General features: G+C 37.0%; 1 protein-coding gene across 10 annotated transcripts in view; it reads left to right on the top strand.

The window, feature by feature from the left end:
* Positions 1-9,401, top strand: part of FAT1 (FAT atypical cadherin 1) — a 122,329-nt gene that overhangs the window by 45,440 nt on the left and 67,488 nt on the right. The window lies entirely within an intron of this gene.

Here is a 9,401-nt window from a genome sequence, read left to right as displayed (position 1 = left end):
GCAAACTGAGGCACTGACAGTAATGAATAACCATCAGTCACACATTTATTGAAGTGCAGAGTCGGGACCGTTAACAAGGACACTGTAAGAATGATTGATTATAATGCTTGAAGACTAGTATACTTGAGAGTGATGGATTTGAAGAACAGAGCCTAGATTGTCTGAAAATCCTGTTGCCCTCTCCAGTTCTGAAATGAATAATGCTGCTGCTGCTGCTAAGTCACTTCAGTCGTGTCCGACTCCATGCAACCCCAGAGACGGCAGCCCACTAGGCTCCCCCGTCCCTGGGATTCTCCAGGCAAGAACACTGGAGTGGGTTGCCGTATACCCTTCGTCAGTGATTGGGAAGTGTGCTTAGGTCAGAGTCGTGGAGAGCGAGGTAAGGTCAGGATAGGAGTATTTTGAGCTCTCTAGTGGTTAACCTTGAGATTGTGCCACTGATGCTTGCTATTCCTGATACCACTCATCTCTCCCACAAACCCGAAGCCTCATTTCACTCCCACTGGAATTTGGGTTAAAACAGCCCTTCATTTCTCTGCTAGGCACTGCTCTTGAAGGTAGGTTGGGGTTTCAGGAGATGGGGTTCCATTTTAGGGCTTTGATTCAAGCTCTGCCGCCTAATGACACGTCTTTTATCTCTCGATCATGGCTCCCTCATCTGTAAAGTTAGAGAGTTGAATTAGATGATTTTTATCACTTGTTTTTAATTTTTTATCTGCTTTAGTTTGATGGTTTAAAGTAACTAAGTACCATGAAACTTCATAAAATACTGTTTACTTAGGAGGTCAGCTGCCTCTCTGTGCCTTTGTAGAGGTGTTTGGGAGTATGGATCCCATTATGTTTTCTTCCAGAGGAGTGGGGGTTGAGGGCCCGGGGAAAAGTGGTAGATGAGGAGAGAAACACTGCAGAAATGACTGCATTATGGAAGCATGTTAAATGATTTATGATGGTATCATCAATAGTCACAAATATAATTCAGATCTCATGGTTATATTATTATGAGTTCTCTTCTTTGAATCTTTGAATTAGCTGTTTTTCCCTATTAGAAAACATCAGTTCTGCTAAAGGAATCTCGCTCTTTTATTCTGACCCCTTGCAATTTCTTTTGAACAGATTAGGTTAGTCTGTTGGGTTATATTTCTCTTTTAAAGACAATAATTAAAGCCATGGCTATGCCAGCATTATTTCAGAATATGCTAGTAAAGTGAACATCTTTAAAATTCCTTCAATATTTAGCTGAGACTAAATTTACAAACACAGTTATTTTGTTTTTCTGATTTGGTACTTAGATCATTTGGGAAATACATATGTATTATTTCCATTAATTGATATAGTTAGAAGTAAATGGATTAGCTTACTGGATCTGTGAGTTATGCTTGAGAAGTTACCAAATTATAATGTGATCATTTATAAATTTTTTCAGATTTTAACAAATAGCTTGTTATAGCAAACCAACCAAAACGTAAAATAACTGGAAAAGATATGATTGCTTCTTCACCTCTTTCATAAATGGTTGGACGAAGAGACAAATCTATACAGGAGTTTAGGATTGAATCTCTTTTTAAAAAATCATTTTAAAAATGACAGAGCTGATAAGAGAACATCTGGCCTTCTTCCTTTGAACTTATCTGATATCCTGTCATGTGCTAGAAATCACTGAGGTTTTTTAGAAATGCCAGTATTGTTTATGTCTCATGCTCCCCCCCCCTTTGCATTTTGAATTTGTATTTAGTTTTGTTGGGGGGAGAATTTTGGAAACTAACAATTTTCAAAACAAAATGTGAAAAACTTCCATTTTATTAGATTACCATTTACTTAACTATTAAGGAAGATGTGTTTTTAGTGTTTTGTACCTTTGGTCAGTTGTACCTTTAATCAAGAGGGTTTTATTTGTATTTATTTATATTTTTATATCGTCTCTGAGACGTTTCAGTAACTGTTTTACTAATTACAAGTAGTATGTGATGTTGAATGACATCACTGACTCAATGAACATGACTTTGAGCAAATTCCAGGAGACTGTGAAAAGCAGGGAAGCCTGGTGTGCTGCAGTCCATGGGGTCGCAAGGACATGGACACGACTGAGAGACTGAACAGCAGAATGCTATAGTTATTGTTGTGCAATTTTGACTGTCTTTCTTCTAATTAGATAGTGTATACTTTTCTAATATCCATGGCTACGTGATGTCCTCGTACTTATTTTCATAGCCTGTATCTTCTATTGTTGCCCCCTTTTTAGCAATGATTAGGAGAACCAGAGAAGAAAATATTTCCTCTTGTTAATGAAATGTTCATTACTACTTTTTAAAGAACAGCTTTGGTTTCAGATGAAGTTAAAAAAAATAATATGAGAACTACCATGGTTATTTCTTCTATACAGTTAATTGTTTTCCCAAATTCAGTTCTCTGCTTTAGTTTTTTTTTAGTGTAGACACATGACAGCTATTTGAGACCCCGTCCGTCTACTCTTGTATAGCCTATTATTGTCTCCAGTAAGAATTACGTCTCCATCATCTCTAAGGTAATGGATTACTGTTCCCAGTGTTTCAGAGTACTTCATGAAGTTTGTTTCCTATTTGCTTAGCATAGTGCAGACTATATACTTCCTCTCCTGTCTTTCGTGATTAAAAAAAAAAAAAAAAATCAAATTAGGAATCTTCTGGTCCATTGAAGTCCCTTCCTAATACCTTGTCTTCATTTAAAGAAATGTGAATTCAGAAAATAGGTGCAGTTATAGAGAGGGGATTGTGTATAATACAAAGTGATGCTTTGCCTTAGTATTCTTAGTAAGGTTTAATCAAATCTTGTAATGAGTTTAGGTCATTATTTATAGGTGTTTGATTTAATTTGCTAGCATAAAACACAATTTACCCACAATTCATCCTAAGTTATTAGTGGCAGTGAGTGAGTTTGCAGCTAGGTTGGCTTCACCTGCATTGTGAGTTCTTTTAGAGACTGGGGTTTGGCAGCAAATTGGATATTAAAAGTAGCTGAATATTGCCTCTGAATTATAGCTTTTCAGTTTGTACATTAATTTGAATTTAATTTGAAAACTGCTTTATTATTAAAATGGAATTTAATAGAGAAACAGGTTAGTTTCATTCACTGATCAAAAGTAAAGGGAAAGAAAAAAAAAGTAAAGGAAAATGCTGCCTGGGAGTAGCTAGGAAAGCAGGGGGGGCGGGGATTTATACAGTATAGGGATTTTTATTTTCTTCAACTAGGATTCCTATCATGTAAAACACATGTACCCTTTGCATAGCTGAATGGCATGTGGGTCGCTGAACTGCATGTGGGTCTCAAGTTTTATTTTAAGAAAAGTGGTTGCACTTTTCTGTGTTTAGAATCTGTTTTCTAGAAACCTAAACAGACCTGAGGAAAAGGAACGCTTGCTCTTCTCCCAGCCCGATGCCTTCCAGGACTCCGGAGACAACTGTCTCTTTTGGAAAGAGCTGTGTTTATACAGTGGCCACTGTAATACTTGACTGTAGCCGAGGAATCTCATTCCATTCCTTCTTTAGCAAGGGAGTGCGTTAAGGAGTTTGGCATGAGGCATAGTCCTCTCAACTGACATTTGAATCATTGAATAGTCCCTTGTCTTCTCCAAGTTGGAGCACACTTTGCAGTACAAGTGTTTCAGGCAGTTGTTACCCGGCTTAAGAAAACCTCGAAGTCACTCTCAACTTTTAAAGGTTGCTTTTACATTTCTGAAATTTCTCAAGTTCTGGTTGATACACTTTGGATTAATCCTTTATACACGTGGGCTAAAAGAGGTATTTTTATGCAACACATATATAGTTCTTAAAGAAAAATTAGAAAATGTGAGCACAAAGAAGAAAAATTTCACTTACCCTACCAGTTTTAGTGTATATATACCTCTTTTCCCTATCTTTTCTCAGAAAATGGAATTAATGTTATAATTTATTTTTAAAAATCATATATTACATGTTGCATCCTAAAATTCAGTCAGGCACTGATAACCTAAAAATGGATTTGCATGACTTCTGTGCAAGAGAGAGAAATAATAGAAAATAAATGTTCCAATAACTAGTCATTAAAATACTATGTTGCCCTTCTGAAAAAGACAGTTTGAAGGAATACATTAGTATTTTGTTTAACTACCTTCCCCCATGATAATTTGTTTTACTTTTCTTGGTTTCTTTAGTACTTCTTTCTAAGCCTGGCCATTTTAGGAACAGTGTGTGTGTTGAATGACTAAAAGAAGGTATAAATCAGTGATACCAGGTTCCAGAGAAATTTCTAGCAAGATCCAGGCCACCTTAAACGATAGTAAATCCTTTTTGATGAAACCAGTATTGTACAGCGTTTTTTTAAAATCTGTTATTGGAGTATTGGATATTGGTATAGGTTTTCTTAAGTATTGGAGTCTGGATTAAGATGTCTCGAAGATTTCTTTTCCAAAGGAGGGTTTTCTCAATCAGTTTTTATCTGACACAAAATGTTTACAACCTGCTTTTAAGATTTGGAACTCCATCTCTACCTCTCAATATTTAAAAATTAATAACAGCACATTTACAACTAACTCAGTTATGATATTCTTACAGTGATATTCAGTAATTACAATGCCTATAACTTTATGCTTCATTTAATGTAAATAAGGCTTCCCCTGTGGCTCAGTTGGTAAAGAATCTTCCTGCAGCAGGAGATGTAAGAGACCCAGGTTCGATCCCTGGGTCAGGAAGATCACCTGGACAAGGTAATGGCAACCTACTCCAGTATTCTTGCCTGGAAAATTCCATGGTAGGAGGAGCCTGGTGGACTACAGTCCACAGGGTCACAAAGAGCCGGACATGACTGGGTATATTCAGTAATTACAATCCCTGTAACTTTATGCTTCATTTAATGTAAATAAAGTCTGCACTTCTATGTAACAAGATGACATGATAAATATACTAACTTGATGGATATAGGACCGTGTGGATTCTTTTTTCTATCCTTTTCCCTTTTTTATCCTAACCTTAGTCACATGGGATCCTTGAACTTTGTGTGGGGATCCGTTTGGCCCACATTTAGTTGGGTTTATGGGCTTCCCTGGCGGCTCAGCTGGTAAAGAACCCGTCTGCCAATGAGGAAGACACAAGAGACTCGGGTTCGATCCTTTATACTTTAATTCTTTTCATTCCTCCCACTAAGGGCAGGTGAGGTAAACTTTTGATGAGCTGAGTTTTTATTTCAATCAATAGTGATAGATTTATGAAGATCACCTTGTTGCTGTTTAGCCGCTAAGTCATGTCCAACTCTTGGTGACGCCATGGACTGTAGCGTGCTAGGCTCTCCTCTGTTCATAGGATTCTCCAGGCAAGAATACTGGAGTGGGTTGCTATTTCCTTCTCCAGGGGCTCTTCCTGACCCAGGGATCAAACCTGCAATTCCTGCATTGGCAGGCAGATTCTTTTTACTACTGAGCCACCAGGAAAACCCATGAAGATCACCTTCCCAGGCTTATGAGGAAAGAACCCAGGACTTGAAGAGTTGGCGGTGCCTGTTAAATCACATCTCTTCACCCCGTAAGAACAGGAAAAGCAGAAGGGAGCCCCCTGGTGGCTGTGAGTTTCAGCTATGGACTAGTCAGCCAGGTTTTGGATTCTCTCTTCTCTGCAACTGGTTGGGTAGCTTAAGGCAACTTACTCAACTTCTGAGGCCTAAGAGAGGTTAGTGACTGTAAGTGCTTAGATGACTAAGACTAAGGGAATTCTTTAATTAATTCATTGATGAATCTGTACCATGATGATGACCTTAGTCCAGTGATTTTTCGGCTCTAACCCTCTGTGTCTGCATATGGAAGATGAGGAGAGGCCGTCGAGCTTACAGAATACTTGTGAGGATCCAACAAAATGGTATATATAAACCATATGCTGAGCGTGCATCCAGTAACTATAAGGTGGGAAAAGCAATCTACGTTGAAATTGAAAGCCTTTTAAAATGAGAAACAAACTGCTAGAAGCGGTGCCGTTGGTATGTGATGTGCCTCCTCGGGACCTTAATCCCTCCTAAGACTGGCTGGTGTACATAGGTTTATCGCAGTGGTATGTGTTCAGATGATACGTTTGATACCCAAAGATGATCCTTTTTAAACGAGCTTATCCACGGAAGCCCTCATTAACAATATTAATGATTCTGACATGGAAATCAGAACTTGGAACCATTTTCCACAAAGCATAAAAACATGATTTAGCAGGGCTTGCCATGGGAATGACTCCTTGCAAAGCTAAAGCAATCCCTGGACTTGAAACATGATGCTTAAAATCTGATTATGAACTGTAATTAATATGTTTTAGTAAGTTGGCAAGTCAAAAAGCTTCCTCAGCTGATTTTAAAGTTATTGCAGCAGTTTTAATTGAAAGAGTTGATAGATATACAGTTTAATTAAAATGATTTAAATAGGCAATCTAAATAATGAAAAAACAGATCGACAGTTACTGCATAAGAAGCTTTCCCTTTAATCGTTAACTTATGATCTAATTCAATGCAATATAATTATATAATTTCCTCTATACAATAAGACTTTTAAGTAGTTTTTTTTTGTTTAGTTCTCATTGTAATGTAACTTGTTTCATAAAGTTGTACTTCAATCTGGCACTGGAAGTAGTTTCATATATATTAATAAATACTTTTGAATATTAAATCATTGAAGCTGTCAGTTGTTATCCATTGACTCAGATTAGATGAAAGTATATCTAAGCTATAAAGAGAAAATGAAAGAAGGTTATACTGGCAAAACTCTTAAAGGACTGTTGGTACTTAAGTTTGACTTGGCTTTTTATTGTATGCATTTTAGATATGACTTAAATTCATGGTTAGGGAAATTTACAGTTAAAATTTTTTTTAATTCATCGATTTCCTTTATTGTCCCTCTGTCACTTTGTTTATTTTGGACCTTCCCCCCCTGCCGCCCCGCCCCCCTTCCCTGCCGCCCACCGGGCATATACTTCAGTGTTTGCACTTCTGGCGTTTGAAATAGAACTAAACCAAATCAAGGTTGTACTCTATATATACAGTTTTATAAAGATTTATAGTTTTGCTCAATCTGTATATTGTTGACATTGTTCCTTGTAATTAATAGACATACCATTTTTTAAAGCTGTGTCATATGTACCGTAATAAATTAGCCACGTCCCCTTTCTGTCCTGATGCTATGAAACATGCTTAATGTTTTAATGACACAGAACAGCAAGGTTTTTGCAGCATCCGATCTTTTACCCAGATCCCCAAATGTTGGGAAAACAACAAAACCAGTTTTTTCCATCTAGTCGCTCCATTTGTGCATTCTGTTGAAGACAGGACTTTCCCAGGAAATAGCAGGCTGTGTTGAGTTTCCCTCGTGCGTTGTCTCCAATCAGAGGACACAGCCAGATACTCAGAGGTGTCACAAAATGGCTGGAGCCAGACTCTTTGGGATTGAGCTCCAGTTCCACCAGGAATAAACTTAATTGTGTGACTTTGGGCAGGTGGCTGACATTGTTTCCTCATCTGAAATAGACATGGTTTCCTCATCTCTATTTAATTCTGTTAAACTAACTAACAACCCACTTCTTAGAGTTTCTGTAAAGATGAAAAGATTTGAGAAATACTTGAAATCGTAGCTGGTATATCGTGAACTCTGTGTAATAGATGGGTTTGCTGCTTTATAATATCACCATCATCATTACCGTTTCACTTGACTTTGCTGTGTTCTTAGTCACAAGCGGCTTCTCACAAGATAACACAGCAAACTCTTGCTTTTGGAAGACTGGATGATGGTCGCAGTAGGTACCGTGCTGTTCACCTTTGCGACAGGACTCACTCTTTTTAGCCATGAGAAGACAGAGCGGTACACGTCGGACCGTGCTGTATGCTAACGTGCTGCATAGGGGCTTGCTTGGCCTATGGGGGTTGCTTCTTGGCAGACTCATTTTGACCTTTTTAAAATTTATCAAAAGCATGGGATATTTATCCTATTTGTGTGGTCTTGAGCATTTAAAATTTTAATTATGTATTACTCTCTTTTTAGAAATACTAAGATTTTTTTTTTTCGGCAGAAGATTTTTGTCTGCAAGACTATTAAACATGACTCTCTCTATATTTTCCTTATGTTTTATACTTACCAACACCAGTAAAAATACATGATAACATCTTATATACTTGAGGTGAAAGGAAGTATGAAACTTTTATTTGACTACCAAAAGCATTTTTTCTGTGTCATTCTCTAGGTGGACTGTATAGCCATTTTAGCATCTGAAATGTCTTTAACAGACTCTTATCTCATTTGTTCCTATATTTTAGACAGCAGTAACTGCGATTTTGCCAACTAATGCAAAAACAGGCAGAAACATTAAATGTATACAGATGACATATTTATATTATGATCTACTGTACTTAATGTTTCTAAAAGAACTAAAGTGTTTTCATTTGTTAGATACTATTGCATGTCAGATTGGTGCAGTCATTTTCAAGAGTGGTTAAATTTCAGAAATAGAGCTTTTTATATCGAGAAACTCATTTTATCACCGTTGCACATTAATGTTATCAAGGCAAAACTTGAGTGATCTTTCTTACATTTACAGTAAATTTAGAAGTTACAATGTAAACAGGTAAATAATTGGATTGATGTTTAAATCTTTAGCCCAACACAACAAGGATTTTCCTATGGACACGCTAGGATCTCTTAAGGTGTTGTATTAATAACATTATCAGTCTGAATCTTTTGTTCAATGAAAATGAGATTAAAAAGAAAATTCAGAAAAGTTTCTATCACTTAAAGAAGAAACATTACATATTCATTATCTCTGATGTCTTTCGAAAAAATTTGGTAGATTTACAGAAAAGTTGAGCAGCTAGTACAGAGTTCCCATATGGTCCCCTGCCCTACACAGCTTCCCCTATTATTGTCTATTTGTTATAATTAATGAACTAATATCGATATGTTCTTGTTGACTAAGGCCCATAGTTTACTCAGTTTCTTGGTTTTTATCCAGTGTGCTTTTTCTGGTCCAGGATCCTCCCCAGGACCCCACATGACCTTTAGCTGTCATACTTCCTTAAGCTACTCTTGTTTGGGACTTGTTTTTCATACTTACCTTGTTTTTTGATGAACATCTGTTTTTCAGCACATCCTTAATAAGCACCCATTTACCAGGCCCTGAACAAAACAGGCAACAAATCCACGCCCTCAAAAGATTCAGTTTTTAGGAGAGAGCTTATCGTTTACTCTTTAAAGATGAATGCCTTGTAGCACATTACTAAGCACATTGCTATTTAATATGACAGTTGAGTGACTTCTGATTTTTCCATAATGAGCAGAAACAAATGGAGTAACCATTTGCGGATTAATTGCAGAAGCATAGCTGTTGTATCTCTAGTCTGTAGAAGATAGCTATTCTTTTTAAGTGAGTGTTGTTTTT

This window comes from Ovis aries, chromosome 26, assembly GCF_016772045.2.
Source record: "Ovis aries strain OAR_USU_Benz2616 breed Rambouillet chromosome 26, ARS-UI_Ramb_v3.0, whole genome shotgun sequence".
Taxonomy (NCBI): Eukaryota; Metazoa; Chordata; class Mammalia; order Artiodactyla; family Bovidae; genus Ovis; species Ovis aries.
Note: the sequence above shows the minus strand (reverse complement) of the source record. Positions and strands in the feature narration are given on the sequence as shown.